Here is a 19736-nt window from a genome sequence, read left to right as displayed (position 1 = left end):
TAAAATTTTGTGTCTGTTCCAGTTTTGCTTCCTTGGCCATGACTGAACCAGAAAGAACTGGTTCAAAGTCCTGGTTTGTACACTTAAAAATACACTTCTAAATAATTAATAGATTAAATGAGAAACTCTAGTGACAATTAGTAAAAACTCAACAATTTTTAAAACTGCAATTTAAAGTGTGAAATGTAACTAAAATGGTATTTAGAGGATAATTTATGGACTTAAATGCATATAATACTAAAAAATAAAGGCTGAGAAAACAAGGCATTTACTATGGATTGAATTGTGTCCCCCAAAAATGCATGTCAACTTGGTTAAGCCATGATTCTCAGTATTGTGTGTTTGTCCTCCATTTTGTGATCTGATGTAATCGTCCTATGTGTTATAAATCCTAACCTCTATGATATGAATGAGGGAGGATTAAAGACAGTTATGTTAATTAGGCAGGACACAATCTACAGGATTAGGTTGTATCTTCAGTCAATCTCTTATGAGGTATAAAAAAGAGAAGTGAGCAGAGAGGAAAGGGACCTCACACCACCAAGAAAGAAGAGTCAGGAGTGGAGTGTGTCCTTTGGACCCAGAGTCCCTGTGGTGAGAAACTCCTAGACCCAAGGCAAGATTGATGACAAGGACCTTCCCCCAGAGCCGAGAAAAAGAAAGCCTTCCCTGGAGCTGATGCCCTGAATTCAGACTTCTAGCCTTCTAGACTTTGAGAGAATAAATTTCTGTTTGTTAAAGCCATCCACTTGAGGTATTTCTGTTATACCAGCACTAGATAACTAAGATAGCATCCAACATGGGAAGTAAGAAAGTCCAAAGAAAGTAGAAAGAAGAAAATAGTAATGATAAACACTAAGATTGTACATCAGAAAACAGAGATATACTTGAGAGGAACAATGAACCAAAAATGTGTTTTTTGGTACAATTAATAAAACTGACATACTTCTAGCAAGATTTTCTTCATCTTGAAAAAAATCTAAGCAAAAGAAAGCATAAATTAATATTATTAGTAATAAAAAGTGAGCATAACTACTTCAGAGATTAAATTTTCAATGAAAGAATATAGATACATTTTTATTAAAATAAATTAAAATTTAAGTAAATGGAATGAATTCCAAATATATGTATATATTTAGATATGTACACACACATACATACATACATGTGTGCATACACGCACACACACACACACACATAAAGCATCAAAATTGACCTAAATGTTCTTTCTGCAGACATGCTCTGTCTCAAACTGTTCTGCCCAAGCCACAAGTTTATTAGGTATATTTCTGCTTCTTAACTTATTGCAGGGGTGAAATAGAAAATGATAATTCAGAAATTCCAGGAGCTGAAGGGTTGAAAGTTGCACACATTTCTTATCTCCAAATCATAAAACATCTTCAAATTTGCACATAGCCTCAGGGCTAAGATTGTGACTATTAAAATGCAGCCTGGGGGCAAAACCCAAATCAAAGTTCTGGTTGTCACACCTATGTTAAAACCTCTGATTGAATTAAGGTAGCTCTCTGTAAACCCTTTACATTTGGACAAAATGGTTTAGAGACTAAGAGACTAAGGCAATATCTCACAGAGTTCTGATAAGCTCAAAAGATCCATAATTATGCTTAGAGTTGGGCCTCAAAAAGAAAATTGTATGCATTGTTTTGCACACTGACTGGCATCATTTTTTTTTAAGCATTTAAGAGAATTTTTCCGCTGAAGTGCCAACATCCTTGGTTAAAAGAGACTGTGGTATTTCTGTTATAGCAGCCCTAGATAACTAAGACAGATGGTGATACCAATTCAAGCCCTGTTGATTGAAACAGAGGAGAATCCTCTCATCCTCCAGTGCTCAGCTTAAATATCTCCTTCTCAGAGATGCCACTCCTAACTGCACTATCTAAAGTGGGTTCCCTACTCTCCTTATCCTCTCTCATAGTGTCCTTTTGCTTCTTTTTCAGCACTTATTACGATGTGTAAGTACCTTATTTTTGTTTACCTGATGTAGTAGGCACAATAATGGTCCCCCTAAATATGTCCATACCCTAATCCTTTTCAAATGTGATTAAGATTACTGGACTTTGAGATGCAGAGCATATCCTGGATGATCAGGGTGGGCCCAATCTAATCATACGAGTCTTTAAAAACAGGACATTTCCTGGCTGTTGTAATGATGGAAAAAGGGTCAAAGAGATTTGACAAGAGAAGACCTTGACCCACCATTACTGGCTTTGAAGTTAGAGGCAGAGGGTCATGAGCCCGAGAATGTGCGTAGCCTCTAGAAGCTGGAAAAGGCAAGGAAATTATCCGCAAAAGATTCCAGAAAGAAATACAGCCCTGTCAACATCTTGATTTTAGCCTAGTGAAAAATCAGTGTCAAACTTGTGACCTACAGAACTATAAGGTAATAAATTTATGTTGGTTTAAACCACCTAATTTGTGGCAATTTGTTACAGCAGCAGTAGGAAACTAATAGACCTGGCTATTGTCTTTTACTAGAACAGAAGTTTCAAGAGAGCAGGGAATATGTCTGTTTTTTTTCATTGTATCTCCAGTTTCTAGCACAGTGCCTGGCATATATTTATGGAATGAATAAGTAGATAAATAAACGAATAAATATATGAGCCAAGAAATCTGCGATTCATATCAAAAAGTTCATATTTCAGTCTTCATATGAAGTGTTCATTTTCTCTCAATGGGAGTCACAAATGTGGAGAATCAAATAGGAAATGAAGGCAATGATCTCAGATTTTTCTCTGTGGGTCAGAGGGGAAAACTTTAACTGAGAGAATGTGAAAAATGAGCCCTGTTCTGCAAAGAGAGAAGAATTATGCCAAGCCAAGAGAACAATGAAAGACACTTGCAGATCATAGGGCTGGGGACAGCACTTACTCTCTATTTGAGCCTTCAGATGGGATGTGTTTTCATTCAGCTGACGTTTCCTATTCAATTTCCAGAAGGACCCCACCATCACTAGCTTGGTAAAATACTGGGTCATCCACATCAACTCCAAAATGGTCTCTTTTCTGCACAATTAGTTTTCATGATTTACACCCATTAATGGGAACTAGCAACTTTTCAAGAAGAAAAATGATGGCACGTTCTGAAGAATGTATCCTTTTTCAGCCAATTCATTTCTGAAGACAAAGTTCAAATTACTCATCAGATAATTCACTCTGTCTCCATGGGTTCAGCAATAGAATACCTTTAATATTTAGGAGCAACTAGTTAAAACCAGCAACTCTCCTCACCTAGAATAATAAGGTAATAGCTGTACTAGAAAATGAGCACGCCACTACAAGTAAAGAGTTAAGCAATATCATCTGAGATGGACTAAGAACTTTTGAAGTATTATGAAATATATGCAGAAAAAAAAATTGTCTGAGGGATAAAAGAATTGCCCTTTATTATTTTCATACAAAAGTTTGTCTTCTACCCCATATCCTTAACCAAGGCACATATATATCAGCAGTAGCTGACATATAATTTCTTACTCAAAACATGTACATATGGAATGGCTTTGCATGGTGGTCCAGCCAACCAACCAAGTTCCAGGACATAGAAACCATACCTTAGCCCACAGTCCAGGGGCATCCAGTAGCAGTAAATCATCCCCATTTGAGAATGAACTCCATATCTGAACTAAGGCCTTACTCTCACTTTCTTCCCGCTTTGCTCCATCACAGATTCTTAAATCATTGAATCTTTGTCTTTCTTCATGGTAACTGTGGAGGAAATTATTTCTAAAGGAATTAAGTGGGCACAGGTGGTACTAGAGCACATACTAGCTTCCAGCATAACATCTGCTTCAGATTCTTCAAAGCTCCTTATTTTTACAACAGTCCTCTTTTTCTTTTTCTTTTTTTGTAGTTTAGTGGAGTTGTTTTTTTTTCTTCCTATTTTAAGTTCTTAGAAGAGAAAGGAAATGAGGATAGAAGAGAGAAGAATGTACATATGCTTCATATGTCTGTTGGTATATGAGGCCAAAGTGCTCACACTTTCTAGGCCAGCACTGTCTGATTGAGCTTTCTGCAATGATCGAAATGTCCTAGATCCTTCTGCATTAGTCTGTCCACTGTGGTGCCTCCTAGCTTCATGTGTCTACTGAGCACTTAAAATGTGACCAGTCTAGTGGCTGAGGAACTGCATTGTAACTTTTGTTTAGTTTTAATGAATTTAAATTTAAATAGCCACCTGTGCCTAGTAGCCACTATATTGGGAAGCACCATTCTAAACACTTGATGTGCATTAGAATTCTAGTTCATTTTTTTCTATACCTTGCATTATACTCAACTTATTTAAGATAAAATCTTTGACTGTTAAAAGTTTGGATCTCAGAAGGGGACATAAATATTTTTCTAAGCGTAAGCATTTTTTTCTCTTTGTCTCTTTCTCTCAGTTTCCCTCTGCCTAACTTCTTCTATAGCTCTTACTCTTTTCCCATTATCATATCCAATCACCTACATCCACTCAAACGCTCACATACAACAGAATACGAGATAAGACTAAGAAAGAGGTGTCCTTCATTCTTATGTATGTTATTGCTTCTGAAGCAAAGACTATAGAGAATACAGATGAGAAAATGAGTGATAACTGGTCTCACTACATTTTCAAAGGTACATAGTAGGGAAGTTTATAAACACAGTGCCACATGCCACTGCTGAGACTGGAGTGACAGCTCATCACCACCTATTCTCACAATGACAATGCTCTGCCCAAAGGGAACCATGTGGTGAAGAAGTACAATTAACACAGGAGAGCAAAGCAAAACAGAACTGGAGATTTTTGAAAGCTTTAGACTTTTAATGACTTTGGGGTTTTGTGAAACTTTTTTTTTCTCCAGGAATATTTTCATCTCTTAAGCCATTGTTGGGCAAGGGAATGTTTAATAAATAACTTGCTTTTATTCCTAAGTGGATGCCTGGACTGTGTAACTAATAAAGCCTGTTGTTTGACAGTCTTGCCAACTGTCTATCTATCATAGAAATAAAGATGGTGACATACCCCTCTAAATCCAACCAGGTCCAAAACCTCCCATCAAAAGTTAAGGTTTGGTTTCTAAATTTAGTATTCATAACTTCTCAAATGTGACCACTAACAAGAAGAACAGTTTTATCGCAACAGAATGTTTCTTAGAAGGGCAGAGAACTAATACGCTCTTCCGGTGGCCCCTTCCTAGAGAATGCTACCTCCAACTCAAACAACAATGTCAAGGAGCAACCTATTAGGAAGCATGGCAGGTACCTGGCATGATCCTCAAAAGTTATGCCATAACCCTAATATCCATTTAGTAATAATCTGGTTCCTTTGGTAGAAAATTTGAAATAAGGACTGGTGGACATGGTTTATTTGGGAGATGCATAGACACTCGTATGCCGTTGGGTAGGTAACACAGGAAAAGAAGAACAGCCAATAGTAGTGCATTATTAAGCCGGCTACTGTAGTGAGTGGCTGACGCTTAATCCCATGGGGATACAGTGTAAAATACTGGTTAAGGGACAAAGGAACTGAGGTATTTTTATCCTCATATCTATTAGTCAGTCGTTAAGGAACGCCCCAGAAGGTATGTTGATTTGCAGACACATCACCAGGGTGAAGTGGGTTCTGGTGACTCGAAGGTGGTTTTTCTAGGCAAAGGCAAATATGTACATGCTGGATGTTTGAAGGCAGGCTGTCATGCACCCAGGCTATCCTGACTAATGCATATCCATTTTTCACAAGAATAGCCTGGATTTATGAAATATCCCAGTGTTTTATCCACTAATGGATGTGCCCTAGATAAAAAAAAGCACAGAACTCCAGGAAACTCCAATTGTGGATCTCCTCGATTGCTGAGACATATTAGCAGAAAAGATGTGATGAATATCAAGCTTTCATCTAAGCTAGATGTATATGTTGTTGATCCAGTGGTCTTAAAACATGAAACAATTAAGCAGTAAGGCCCCACATGGCTTTACTGAGACAGATGCAAAATAGTAATTAATAGAACCTACCTGTCGTAGACCATACTCAACAAAGAAGTTTCCCTCTTTTTCTCTCTGTCTCTCTCACACACACATACACATAGAAAGCTAGGACTTATATTCAAGGTAACAGTCTGAATCAGCCCATCCAAGCCATATCCATGAGGATGATACATATTTGGTGGCCTGTGATGGGGAGTTATGGAAGAGGAGGGCTAGCTCAAGCCCAGAAGTGTTACCCTGAAGACCACTCACAGAACCACAGAGCAGAGGGGACAGTTGTCATCTGGAGTCAGGAAACAGAACCAAGATGGAAGACAATGAGACAAAACCAAGCTTCCAACTGGACAGAAGCATGATTAGAGGTACACACAGGCAAGAATATAGGCGAAGAAGAGCTAGAGTGAGAATCTTCCTGAGGAACAGAAGGCAGAGATGGAAAGAGGAAGGGGAAGAACTAGGAGGGGTGTGTTCTCAGAAAAGTGACTCAAAATGGTTCAGCGTCTCCCTGGTGATGTAGTGGTTAAGAGCTCAGCTGCTAACCAAAATGCTGGGAATGCTGTCTGGGTCATTGTACCTTCTTCCAGCCAGAAGCATTTCTTCATAGAACCCCACTGAGGAGGAGAACATGCTGGCACACTTGTCAGCAGCACCCTAGATGACAAGGCTCATTCAAATTCACATTCCTTACTTACAGCTGGTAAACAAAACTTACTATATGTTCATGTTTTTGTTCATTTGGTTAATAACTTTTAAATATTTAGTGACAAAACAGTGCTATTTCTTAATAACAGAACAGCACAAATGCAATATCCACTGTAGAAAGTTTGAAACATGCGGGAAAAATCGAAGAAGAAAATTAAAATCCCCCACAATCCAACTTCTTACAAATGTTTACACATTCTGTAGTTGTGCAGAAAATAATATAATACAATATGTACTGTTTTGTAACTTTTTAACTTAATTCTTCAGAGTGTTATTCTACTGAATCTACACTTTGTTCATTTGTGAGAAGTATTTCTAAGAATATAGTACTTGTGGAGGCAAAAATATCACCACCGCCGCCACATCATACACAAAACAGATGATAAAGCAAAATATTGGTTTATGTTGGTAACGTCACTTCCTAACATGTCAGTGTTACTGTGTAGCTCACACTGTTGAAGCTTTGTGTATCTATCAGTCAGTATTCTACCAGGAAACAGATTGCACATTCAAATTAGAATAATTTGAGGAGGGTTTAATAAAGGGTGTAGAGAAACTGCCGGTACCCAGGGGCTGGTAGGAGAGTCACGTGCAGAGGGCCACCTTGATAGAAGCCATGATCTGGGTCAAGGGAGCCAGCCAGCCCAAGGCCACCCTGCAGGGAGGGAGCCAGGAGAAAACATTCACCAATCCCACTCCTTTTCTTTTGACCTCTTGTCAGTGTTTCCCCTTCTTTATAGGACTCATCCAAGGAGTCCTGGTGGTGCAGTGGTTAAGCGCTTGGCTGCTAACCAAAAGTCAGTGGTTTGAACCCACTAGCCGCTCTGTGGCAGTCTGCTTCCATAAAGATTACAGCCTTGGGAACCCTGTGGGGAAGTTCTACTCTGTCCTGTAGGGTTGTTATGAGTCGGAATCAACTCACAAGCAGCGGGCTTGATTTTTTGGTAGGGGACTCACCCAGAAATCAGATGTCAAGGAAGACCTTTGATGTTGTCCAAACAGGGCAGCTTTCTTTCTGTGGCCAAAAGCAGGGAGAAGGGTAGAGTGGTAGAGTTTGGAAGCTCTCAGGTACCAGTGCTTAAGAGGGGCATCTTCTATTGTCTATATATTCTGGGTAGCAGAATCTGTCTATCTTTCATTCATTAAAAACCAAAAACCAAAAACCAAAAAACAAACCTGTTGCAGTTGAGTTGATTCCAACTCATATCGACCGTGGAGTCCTGGTGGTGTATTGGTTAAGAGCTCGGCTGCCAACCAAAAAGATTGTCAGTTCAAATCCACCAGCTGCTTCTTGGAAACCCTATGGGGCAGTTCTACTCTGTCCTATAGGGTTGCTATGAATCAGAATTGACTCGACAGCAACGGTTTTCATTCATTAAATCATTCACTAATTCAATAAAGGTATTCAAACATCATGTTTATACTAGCATAAAATTGGAGAGGGGATAACCTAAATATCCAACAACAGAGGACTGTTAAACCAAATTTAGTACCACAACTGATGGAGTTCGAAGCAAGCAGTAATGATGTGTATTACTCAGATAATTATGTCAATTCTTTTTCATTTTAGTATACTGACATAGCCACATTTGGAAGAAATTAATTTAAATCAGAAGGAATTGAACCATGGGTCTAAGGGTGGAAAACATTTCATTAAAATGAGTGTGAGTAATTTTCTAAGTGCCCCTGCCACTTCCTTTTTACCTCCTACGTTTGCAAAAATATTCTCAGCAGTTTAATTCAGAGTTCTGATTTAATTTTGACTCCCTTATTTTCTTCCTGGCAGTCAAGGTACAAATTTGAGATCAGAGAAGAATGAGTTCAGACATTAGAAACAAATAGTCTGCAGACATAGGCCTAGCCAAAGAAAGATAAAGCCCAACTTACTATTTCCATTGACTTTATCTTCCTAGTTATTTTCTTCCTCCTGCTTTATAGTATTCTATCAAGCTTTCTTTACAGTCAACAGCTAACATAAGGCATCAAATTATTAGTCAAGTCTTAATACAATAGCATAGTGTACATAGCACACATAAAGCAGTACCTCTGCAGCTGCACAAATGAGAATAACTTTGACCCAATTTAACCAGGTCACTTTTCAGGGAGAAAAGTTAGCTCGCTCTAGTCTAGGTCACAATGATCTTGGCAAGTCTCCAAGCCAAAATGGCTTCCAACTGTTATTTGTACCAGCCTGAATCGATCAGCCATGTTTCTTTTCTAACTAGAAGTGTTTTCTGGAAAGACTACAAAGATTAAACTATTTATCCAAGTTATGGGACTTTTTAGTTGTTGGCATTTTATGTTGCAAGAAGGTAGATTAAAGCTTTAATATACTGTTGATTTAGATAACCAGCATTACACTGGATAAAGTATATGAGTTAGGTGTTTGGACTGACACAAATGCCCTTTTTCTTTATTGTTGTTGGGTGCCGTCGAGTCGGTTTTGACTCCTAGCGATTCTATGTACAACAGAACAGAACACTGCCCGGTCCTGCGCCATCCTCACAATTATTTTTATGTTTGAGCTCATTGTTGCAGCCCATTGTCCACCACGTCGGCCAGTTTGTTGTACTGTGGTGGCTTGCAGGTTGCTGTAATACTGGAAGATTTGCCACTGATATTTCAAATTCCAGCAGGGTCAGCCTTGGTGGATGGGTTTCAGCGGAGCTTCCAGACTAAAACAGACTAGGAAGAAGGACCTGGCAGTCTACTTCTGAAAAAATTGGCCAGTGCAAACCTTATGAATAGCAGCAGAACATTGTCTTCTTTACTAACACATTTTTGTAGGGACGTATAAATGAGAAGAGACAATTTGCGACAAAAATGAACATGATATTCACTACGGTTAACAATCTCAGAACAATTGACATTGCTCAATAGTTCTTCAAATGACAGACAGCTTTGCTCTCCCCAGACAGAGAAAGGAAATATTCTTGGGGAAATAGTATGTTTATTGTGGGTAGGCGCCTTTATTTTCTTAGCCTAGTGAAATGCTGTGACAAATCTCCCTCTGCAAGGGAAAATTGACATTACGTATACGAAAGCCAGGTAATTGTGGCTGTAAATCCTCCCTCCTTAGATATTAAGGCGTTATTGTTGTGGATTATTCAAAAAGTGAGTGTACTGAGGTGTTTTTAAGAAGCTGGTTTTATGACAAGGCAAGGAAGCATTACAAGTATTTAAACAACTCATTGATACTTTTCACCATTGTCCCTTAACCAATTCAAACATCTTCCTTGGTTTAGGACAAGCTTTTTGCCAGTGGTTGAATAAAATAATGACTCCTTAGAATGTGTTGAGGGGTTTCTGTTTCAGTAACATCATAGACACCTGAAACTTTGGCTCCTGTTTTGCAACATTTTGTATACTTTCTAAAAAGTTCAATAGGTTGACAATAAGTTTTGTTTTGTTGTGCTTTTTTTTTTTTTAGTTAAATCTTTTGTGGCACACACTTTGGGGAGGTGGGGGAGCACACGTTTAGGACTGTGGCCATTGTAAACGAAGAGAACGCCAAATCACAAACAGTTGTGCCGTTGATCCACTTTGCAATGTTGTCACACATGCCTAACAAAATATTGTACTACCGGCACAATCATTGTACTCTGCTCTCGTAATTAACCTTGTGAAGTTATGTTAAACAAGCCTCATGCATATGTCATAAAGCAAATGACAAATTAAATGTTCAGAGACGATTATGGAAGCTGTTTTCCTTTTGGATTGAATTCTTTTCCAGGCAGAGCTTTTGTTAAGTAGCATTTTATAGATCCATAATGCTGGAGTGAACGTTAAAGACTACTCAAGTCCTTTATTTTTTGTTTTTGTTTTCTTTTGTTATTCTGTTAGGCCTTTCATAGATTAAATTGTTTCCTTCAAAAAGATATTTTGAAGCCCTAGCCTTTGGTAGCTGTGAACATGACCTTGTCTGGAACTGAGGTCTTTGAAGATGTTATCAGTTAACATGCGGTCATACTGGACTAGGGTGAGTCCTAAGCCCATCCAAGTGGTTGCCTTTATAAAAGAGACACAGAGAGACAGAGAGAGGAAGGCAGCCATGTGAGGAAGCATCTACAAGCCAAGAAATGCCCGGGGCTACCAGGAGCTGAGAGAAAGAAAGAATTTTCCTTGGAAACTTTGGAGGGAGCATGGCACAGCTGACCTGTTGACGTGGACTTCTAGCCTCTAGAACTGTAAGACAATAAATTTCTGTTCTAGCCTCTAGAACTGTAATTCCGTACGTTTCTGTTCTTATAAGCCACCCAGTTTTTGGTACTTTGACAAATACAAGGCTTAAGACAGTGATATAACTCCACCAAAGTCACACAGCTACTTTGTGATGGAATCAGTAATACAACCAAGAGTTGACTGACTTTGAGGTTAATACTCATTGTTCTGTTTTTTTAGTTGCTTAAGCATTTGGGCCAATCTAAGGAGAGGAAAACTTTGCCCATATACATTAAAAACAAGCTTATGTATTTGCTTCTGAAACACGTCTGAAATTTACTCCTGTTCTATTTCTTCATTGTCTTTTCATTTATTTCCATGTAAACCAGACCTTAGCTAGGAACGTTCCCAATTTTCCAAACTAGAAATTCCTTGCATCTTAACTAATGCACTTCAGCTTAGTCCACGCACTTCAGTACCATCCTTTATGCTATCTCCATCGTTTGTTCTCTGTTTCACTAGGCTGAGATGACAAAAAATATATTGTTTCTTCTTGGAAAAGAACACATGAAGATATATTCCAGACAGGCAAATCATGAGACTTTTGGTATTGCCAATCAAGGAGCAGCTACACAGGCTGAATATCATGCTCTCATGTATATATATATAGTTGTTGTTGTGTGCGGTTGAGTCAATTATGACTCATAGTGACCCTATAGGACAGAGTAGAACTGCTCCATAGGGTTTCCAAGGCTGTAATATTTACAGGGACAGATTGCCAGGTCATTTCTCCCATGGAGCACGAGTCGCTGGTAGGTTTGAACTGCCAACCTTTCAGGTAGCAGCCCAGAGCTTAACCATTGGGGAACCAGGGCTCCTTAGTTTGTGAATAACTGAAGGGAATTGTGAAAGCATAGTGATTAAAAGTGTAAGCTTCATAGTAATCTGTATCTCATTCCCGGCCCTATCTCCACTGTGTCCTAACTCTATGACCATAAGCTAGTTAGTTAAACTCTGAGCCTCAATTTTCTGACCTTTAAAATGAGAGTATGAGTAATAAGGTTAGTTAAGGAAATACAGATAAAGTGTTAACACAGCAAATGGCACATATTAAGCACGCTAATTATTTGCTCGGGTTCTCTCCTGCTGTGTAACAAATTAACCCAAAGCTTAGTGGCTTAAAGAAGCCATTTTATTTTGCTCATGATTTTTGTGGAAAAGACTCTACTGAATGTTTTTTTCCTTGGATTCGCTCATGCAGTCATAGTTGGATAGATGCCAGGACTGGAGTCATCTGAAGGCTCAAATGGGCTGGACATTCTGCATGGCTCATCCACAAGGCTGGCAGTTGATGCCAAGGCTGTAGATCAGAGCACCTATACATGGCATTTTTGAGTGGTTTGGGCTTCTCACAGCATGGTTAGCAGGTCATGAGAGGAAGTTTTCCAGGTGAGTGTTCCAAGAGACTTAGCTGGAAACTGCCTGGCTTTTCCTGACACAGTCTCAAAAGTCACAGATTCACTAACACCACATTCTATGGGTTACTTCTGATAATCTAAATCCAGATCAGATTCAAAAGAAGGGGAATTGAATCTCAGCTCTTGATGGGAGGAGTTTCCAGGAACTTGCAGCAATTTTAATCTGCCTTATTATTATTATCATTTATTGTACTCAGGTGCTTCTGGCTATGAAAATTTACCAAATATTTGTTAAATTAATGAATACAATTTTGAATACATCACCCCATCATCAATCCCATTCAATCCAGTTGTCAAGTCTTATTTATTCTGCCCAATTTATCCCCCCTCCTCCAATACATACACAGTGTCTTTGGATCTGTTCCATTTTCTCCATTGTGCCTGCAGTATCTCACACCTACACTCTTGTAATGGGCTTCTAATTAGTCTTTTGATCTCCAGCCTCTCCTTTGCCCAATCTATCTTACACTCAGCTTCTAGAGTAAGCTTCCTAGAGCTCAACTCTAATCAGGTTTTAATTCTGCTCACAATCCTCCAATGCTTTCTCATTTCCTATTTAATAAAATCCAAACACCATGGCCTGGGATTCAAAGTCCAAACCAGCTTTCTAGCATACAGCCAGGACCCTAGAAGGAATTCTTTGGGGGAAAAAACTTTTAGAAAAACTCAATTTACTGGTCCAGAAAGAAGTTCGTCATCTGTGCAGTGTTCTTGGTGAGAAAAAAATTCTCCAATGAGAAATTAAAAACCTCAAACTTATGCCACATGCAATGTGGCATCTAAATTCACATATCATAAATGGTGAAGAAATTCCAGAATAAGCAATCAGCATAAATAAGTGTCTTGAACTTCTGGGTCCCTGGCAGAAGAAACACAGAACCATTCTTCAGGGACATGTATGCAACTCAAAGCACATGAGACTCTCTGCTAAAGATAAGCTTAAATATAATAATTCCAACATCATAAAGAAACAATCCACCACGAGAAAGAGTAAAAAATCACAGCAAACAGGAGAGATAATAAAAAAAAGAGTTGAAAAAAATTTTTTTAAATGAGAATATTGAAAAAGACCAAACAATAAATATAAGCCATATTGAAGCTAAAACTCAGTGAACACAATAGACAACAGAATAGACATAGCTAAACAGAGAATTAGTGAACTGAAATTAAAATGAAGAAATTTTTCAGAATAAAGCATACAGAGATAAATGTAAACTACAAAAGAGTAGGCTAGAAAACAATAAAGCATAAGTCTTATAAGGTTTTCAGAAGAAGAGATGAGCATGATGAAAAGATAATATTTAACGAAATGACAGATAAAATTTTTCCAATATTAGAGAAAGATGTGAATTTAATATTTAAGAATTCCTCTGACTTCAAAACAGCAGAATACATATATATATATATATATATATATATATATATAAGACTAAACATATATTTAGTCTTGGACACATTCAAATAATACCATGGAGTGATAAAAATTTTAAAAGCAACAGCAAGATTTCTGCTTTCACTCACAATGGAGTATAACTGGTTCTGGACTAGCTCTCTCTCCATAAACAACTATAGAACTAGATAAAATATACAAAATAACTGTAAACACCAGACAACAAAAAATCATAACTTTGATCTTTGAAGGAAAGGAAAAAAGTTACAACACCAGCTTTCTATCTGGAGGCACTTTTTTGGACTCTGGTATAGCGAGGAGAAGTCCACACAGAACAATGAAGTCTCACTGAGCTGAGCAGACTAAGATCAGATTTGAGACTAAAGGCAACTGGAATATGTAGAGCAGAGTACCAGAGAGGAAGAATTACACAGAGAAGGAGCTCTGGAAATTTGTGTAGAGGTCTCTTTGAGTCTTTGACAAATACCAAGCTGCACATGTGCAAGGCAAGACTTTGTGAGACTGGGCAAAGAACAACTACTGAGAAAGAGCAACCACTTAGGAGATTCTCGAACTCAAACAGGGATGTGCAAAGTTCTGATTCCTATGGCTACATATTATTCTGACAGAAGATGACTATAGGTATTCCTTTTTAAAGCTAATACTTACATATACCAACTCATTTAATCCTGGCAAAAACACTGAGTTAAGCTCTCCTCATTTACAGAAGAAGAGACTGAAAACTGAGCAAATAAGTAACTTGTTCAAGGTCATAAAGACAGAAATTGTTGGAGGTGGGATTTTAACCCTGACAATCCAGCACCAGAAAGTGCACTCTTCAACTATACCACCTCTAACAGTACTAGATGACTACGTTGACATCAAATCATTGATTTAAATGAGAAAACCACAACCATGCAAGATTCCTGCCCCCTCACCACAACAAAGAGTTGCGATAGTCATGGGCAGCTTCCCTGTAAGGAGAAGCATAGGCATTCCCAGAGAGGAAATATATTTTGGACTGTGTGGTAGATTGTATTGTTGTTACTGATGCCATCTCTCCCATTTGAGCCACAGTGTATCTCCCTCCCCCCATCATTGATGTTAGGCTTGGCCATATATGATTTTCCTTGGCCAATGGAATGAGGGTAAAGTGACCATGTGACAATTGCAAGACTAGGCCTTACAATGTGTCATGTGTTTCCACTCACTTCTCTTGCACTGATGCCATTGCCAAGAGAAGAACCCACCTTGGGTAGACACTGATCCAAGGGGTATGAGAGCCTCCTAAAGAGCAATGGACCCAACCTGCAGCTTGGAGCCAAGTCTATCTGAGCCCAGCCTAGATCAGCCAAACTCTAGTTGAACCACAGACACTGATATAAACAATCATAAGCAACTGAGCCAGAGTTGTTTGCTACATAGCGCTATTGTAGCAATAGCTGGTACCAGGGCTCCTAGCACTAACTTTAGCATCAGGGACTATTGTCTTCCTCCTCCTTTCCATCAATAGAAATGCCTGGAGTAAGCGGTGTGGGGTCCGAATTAGAAGAATAAATGTCAAAATCAGAAAAGATACATTTGGAAGCTTTAATTTTCTGCCATGTTGGCACTTGACTCACACATTAAAAGTCCCGGAAATATCGCTTGTTGGCTGTGCTGTCACGAACCGTTCTATAGACATTTTGATGCACTTTATTACAAACTTTAAAATCATATTAGCAGCTGTTATTTTATATCACAATGGATTAATAAGATGCATTTTCACAAATAAGACACATTTTACATAGTTTTGAAAAAATTTCAGTGTGAAAATCTTGTGCCAGGATTCCACATTTTAAATGACACATTTCCAAATAGCCTAAAGTGAAAATGCTTGAGTAATATGTCTATTTGTACTGTGCTTAAAACTATCATGCCCCCAACAGCCCAGGAAACACGTAACCTTGCTACATATTGCGCTGTTTTCTATGGCAGCATGTGAAATTCAGGGAAAATAGATATCGTTTTTTTGTTGCAGAAGAGGGCACAGTGAGTGGCATTAAAATATAATAAAAGTAATTTTTTTTTCAGATTTCAATTGCAATGCTTAAATAATGTACATGAGAATTATCAAAAAACTGTTTATTCCCCTTCACATATTGGAATAATGGAATGTTCTATTGCCTTTTCATGTGGAATAATTAGGAAAGATAAGGATTTCTTTTTTTTTCTTGGAGGCAATCCTGCTTCCTATGGTGTTGCTAAGAAATAAGGAATTTTCCTTCCAACTGATCTTAAACGAGATATCTAAGATGTATATCGCCTGTTTATGGATTACAGCTAACTTTATAGTTGTGTGTAAACTGTACATTTGAGTGCAGTAAGACACGTCCCTTGTCTTACAATAAAAATATTATGGAACACTATATTTCCATATAGTAATGGTACTCTTATTTTACTAGTAGAAATGTACGGTACTAATTTAATTGACCAACATAAAAGTCTCTCAAGTAAGATCAATACTTTATTTTCTCAACAGTTTTCATAAACGAAGATTTAATTCTACCTGCATTCCTTAGCGCCCGAGACAGAGATAAAGGGCAGGTCTGCTGACCACCCTGCTCTCTCTGACACAGACACGAAACCTTCGGAGCAGCTTCGTAATGTGAGCAGTGCATCTTAATCTAGCTGCACATTAGAATCACCAGAGAAGCTTGTAAAAGACACCAATGCCCAGGCTCCACCCCAGATCAATTAAATCCGAATCCCTAGGGGTGGGGGTGGGTATGGTTATGTTTTTAAAGGAGATTCTAATGTGCCACCAGATTTGCCAACCATTGATTCATGCTCAAAATCTGGGGAGGACATGACAAGGGCTAAATCTCAGGTAGCTGGGGCTCGCTTGGTTCCTGCCCTGTGTTCCTGGTTCTGGTTGCTAAGGGCAGAAAGCTCCTGCTCAGCGCCCACACTAGGCAGTTTTTTTTGTTGGGGGTGGTAGTTTTTGTTTCTTTTGTACACTGTGGATCCCTATTGCCATTGCTTCAATGCTTTTGAGTGCAGAACTCCCATTGACATCTGTGGGGGTGCTGCTCCCGGAACGGGCTTTGAATGCACAATTGAGGGCTCCTCGGGACATTTGGAGAAGGCATCTTGCCTTGAGCTTTTTACGCACACCAGGGTTTAGGTTTCTTTCTTTCTTCCTTTACTTCCTTTTTTAAAATCTTGCAACCTCATATCTGTGCCTTTTGATTGTGTTTTTCAGCTTTGGAATAGCTCTTTTACTTTTTCTAAACTTTGCACGCTTGCCATAGGGACTTCGTAGGTCAGTGAGGTCAGCCCTGGGCTGGTTTTTCCTCCATGTCAGCAAATAAGGACAGAGAGGTCAGCCCAGTTTTGCTTCTGACCAGAGTGATCTTGGGCCAATGAGATCAATGGTTTAGGCCTCAGCCCTCAAGTTCCTTCTCAATGTGAAGAGAATGCTGAGCGAGAGAAATCCTTCCATCCCTTTTGTTGATGAGACTTTACAAATCTGGGTAGGGTCTTCAGGATCTAATGATCCAGGTCACTGGGCATATGACTGCCCTGTAGTCTATGGGGAAGGGGAAGTGGGGACACCAGTTGCCTGGGAATTTTCTAAAGTTCCATGGCAAGGTTACCCATGAAAATCCTGAGTGAGAAGCAGCCCATTCCATGAGATTCACAGGTTCTGGGCCACAACAGATGTGACTCTGATGTACAAAATGAGTCGGTGCCTGGGGAAAAACGGTGATGAGAGTAGTCATAAGCACAGCTGTGATGAGGGACTGAAATAGTGACAGCTTACACTTTTATTGCAATGCATCCTTCTAATGCCCACTTCCACACTGTTCAGTCTACTCCAGAGTTTATCGAACTCTAGCCCACATCAGAAGCACTCGAAGATCTTGCTAAAACAAAGATTCATAGGCCCACTCAAGAGTTTCTGATTCAGTAGGTCTAGAGTAAGCTTGAGAATCTGTGTTTGAAACAAATTCCCAGCAGATATGGCTGCCGCTGATGATCTATTGTCCGCACTTTGGGAATCACTGAGCTAAACCATTCTGTGTTTGCTGCCCCAGGGAAGGGACGGACAATGGAAAATTGAGGAATAAGGAGCCGTTCTGAGATTTGGATTGTAAGCCCTAGGCTTTGGGAGAAAGAAAGGGACTCATGACACAGGCAATAGATTTGGAAACATGCCCAAAGAACTAAAAGCAAATCTTCCTTCCTAGGGGAGAGTTGATTAGAACTTAGATGCTGGTGAGGTCCCTGAGAAATGAGCCTCGATTCTGATACCCCCATTGAGTCTAGTGGGTGGAGGTGGGGAACTGTTGATAGGATGTGAAAGCATAGGAGACCTACGCCCCAGTCCCCAAATAGAGTCCTGGAAGGTGGGAAGGCCATTGAGAAGATATAGGTAAAATGGTGTATCTGAGTCAAAAGTAGACAAAATTTTTCTAAAAGGACAAGATAGTAAATATTTTAGGTATTATATGCTATATAGACTCTGTGACAACTATTCAATTCTGCCATGGTAGTACAAAAGTAACCACAGACAATAGATAAATGAATGAACATGGTTATGTTCCAATACAACTTTATTTACAAAAACAGGTGGTAGGCCAAATTTAGCCTGTGGGCTATAGTATGCCCACCCTGGTCTAAATCAGTAGAGCTCCAGATAGTCTGTGAGTGTTCTCCACATCTCAGCATGTTTCAGGAGGCACAGAATGACACCATGTGCTCGAGAGTAGCATGAGGTTGTAAAGGGCCTTGGACAACTTCTCTGAGATTCCAGCATCCAGCATGGTGAGGGAAGTAGCTGAGGGATCCCTTGGCCCTGAAGAGGCCATGCCAAGGTGGAGGGATGCTAAGCCCCACCTCTCCACAGTGTCTTAGCATCAAGTAAGCACCCAGAACAATTACAAACCTCATCGTAGGAGAAGGTGACCCCAAATTGATTTTGTTTTCCCCATCCTTGCAGAATGGAGGCTCAAAATAGAAACTGAGTTATTTTTAAAAGTCAGGTTTATGTACTATTCTTATGTTTGCAGTAATGAAATACTTTACTTCTCTTCATTTAAAAATGTTTTTCTTTGAAATCTAGTGCATAGTATACACTTAAAGCATGCCATTAGCCATGTTTCAATTGCTCAATGGAAACATGTGGCTAATGGCTACCATATTGGACAGTATAGTTCTAGACCCTGAGCTCTTCTGTTTCATCCCTTCCCTGAGCAATCAGTCCAGTTACAATAGCCCTGTCTTGACTGACCTTAGAATGAATTAACAAAAAAGGCTGCTGTGTAGGGTGCAGGTCCTGGTGCCGAGGGCCTGGGAGAAGGGTGAGGTAAGGAAGGAAAAAACTTCTCTTTAGAGTCAGTGGAGAGATGAGGAAGACAAAAGATCTCACAGGTTAACCATTTGTAGGGAATTTGAATAATTCAGGCCTAAGTCAAGGTCAGTGCATATGACCATTCCAGGAAAACCTGGCCTATGGGCTAATTAAAAAATCGAAATCTAGCCACATTTCCCAGCCATTGCTCACATTTAATCATTTTCAACTAAACAATGAATAGGATACTAAATAAATGTTATTAAAATGATTTACAATTCATCAAGAATGATAAACAAATAGAATGACTTGCTGTTCACGTTTCTAAGAGAAATACCCATAATTTACATGTACAACACAGTACATAGGTTATAATTCAATTACCATATATGGATAACAATTTGAGATTAGGTGGTTTACTCAAACACTGGTGCCTTAGGCAGGTTAAGTAATCAGACACCCTGTATGTTAGGATACTCTGGTAGTCCTGCTCTACATTGAACTGTATATTTCACAAGACTTAGGTACTTTCTGTTCTGTTGTACACAGGGACGCCACGAGTCGGAACCAACTTGACAGCACCTAACAACAACAACATGTACTTTCTCCCTGTGGCCAGTGGTGGTTCAGTGGTAAAATTCTCGCCTCCCATGCGGGAGACCAAGGTTCTACTCTTGACCAATGCACCACACGCACAGCCACCA

The sequence above is a fragment of the Trichechus manatus genome, unplaced genomic scaffold (genome assembly GCF_000243295.1).
Source record: "Trichechus manatus latirostris isolate Lorelei unplaced genomic scaffold, TriManLat1.0 scaffold00136, whole genome shotgun sequence".
In the NCBI taxonomy this organism is placed as follows: Eukaryota; Metazoa; Chordata; class Mammalia; order Sirenia; family Trichechidae; genus Trichechus; species Trichechus manatus.
This window is presented reverse-complemented; position numbering follows the sequence as displayed.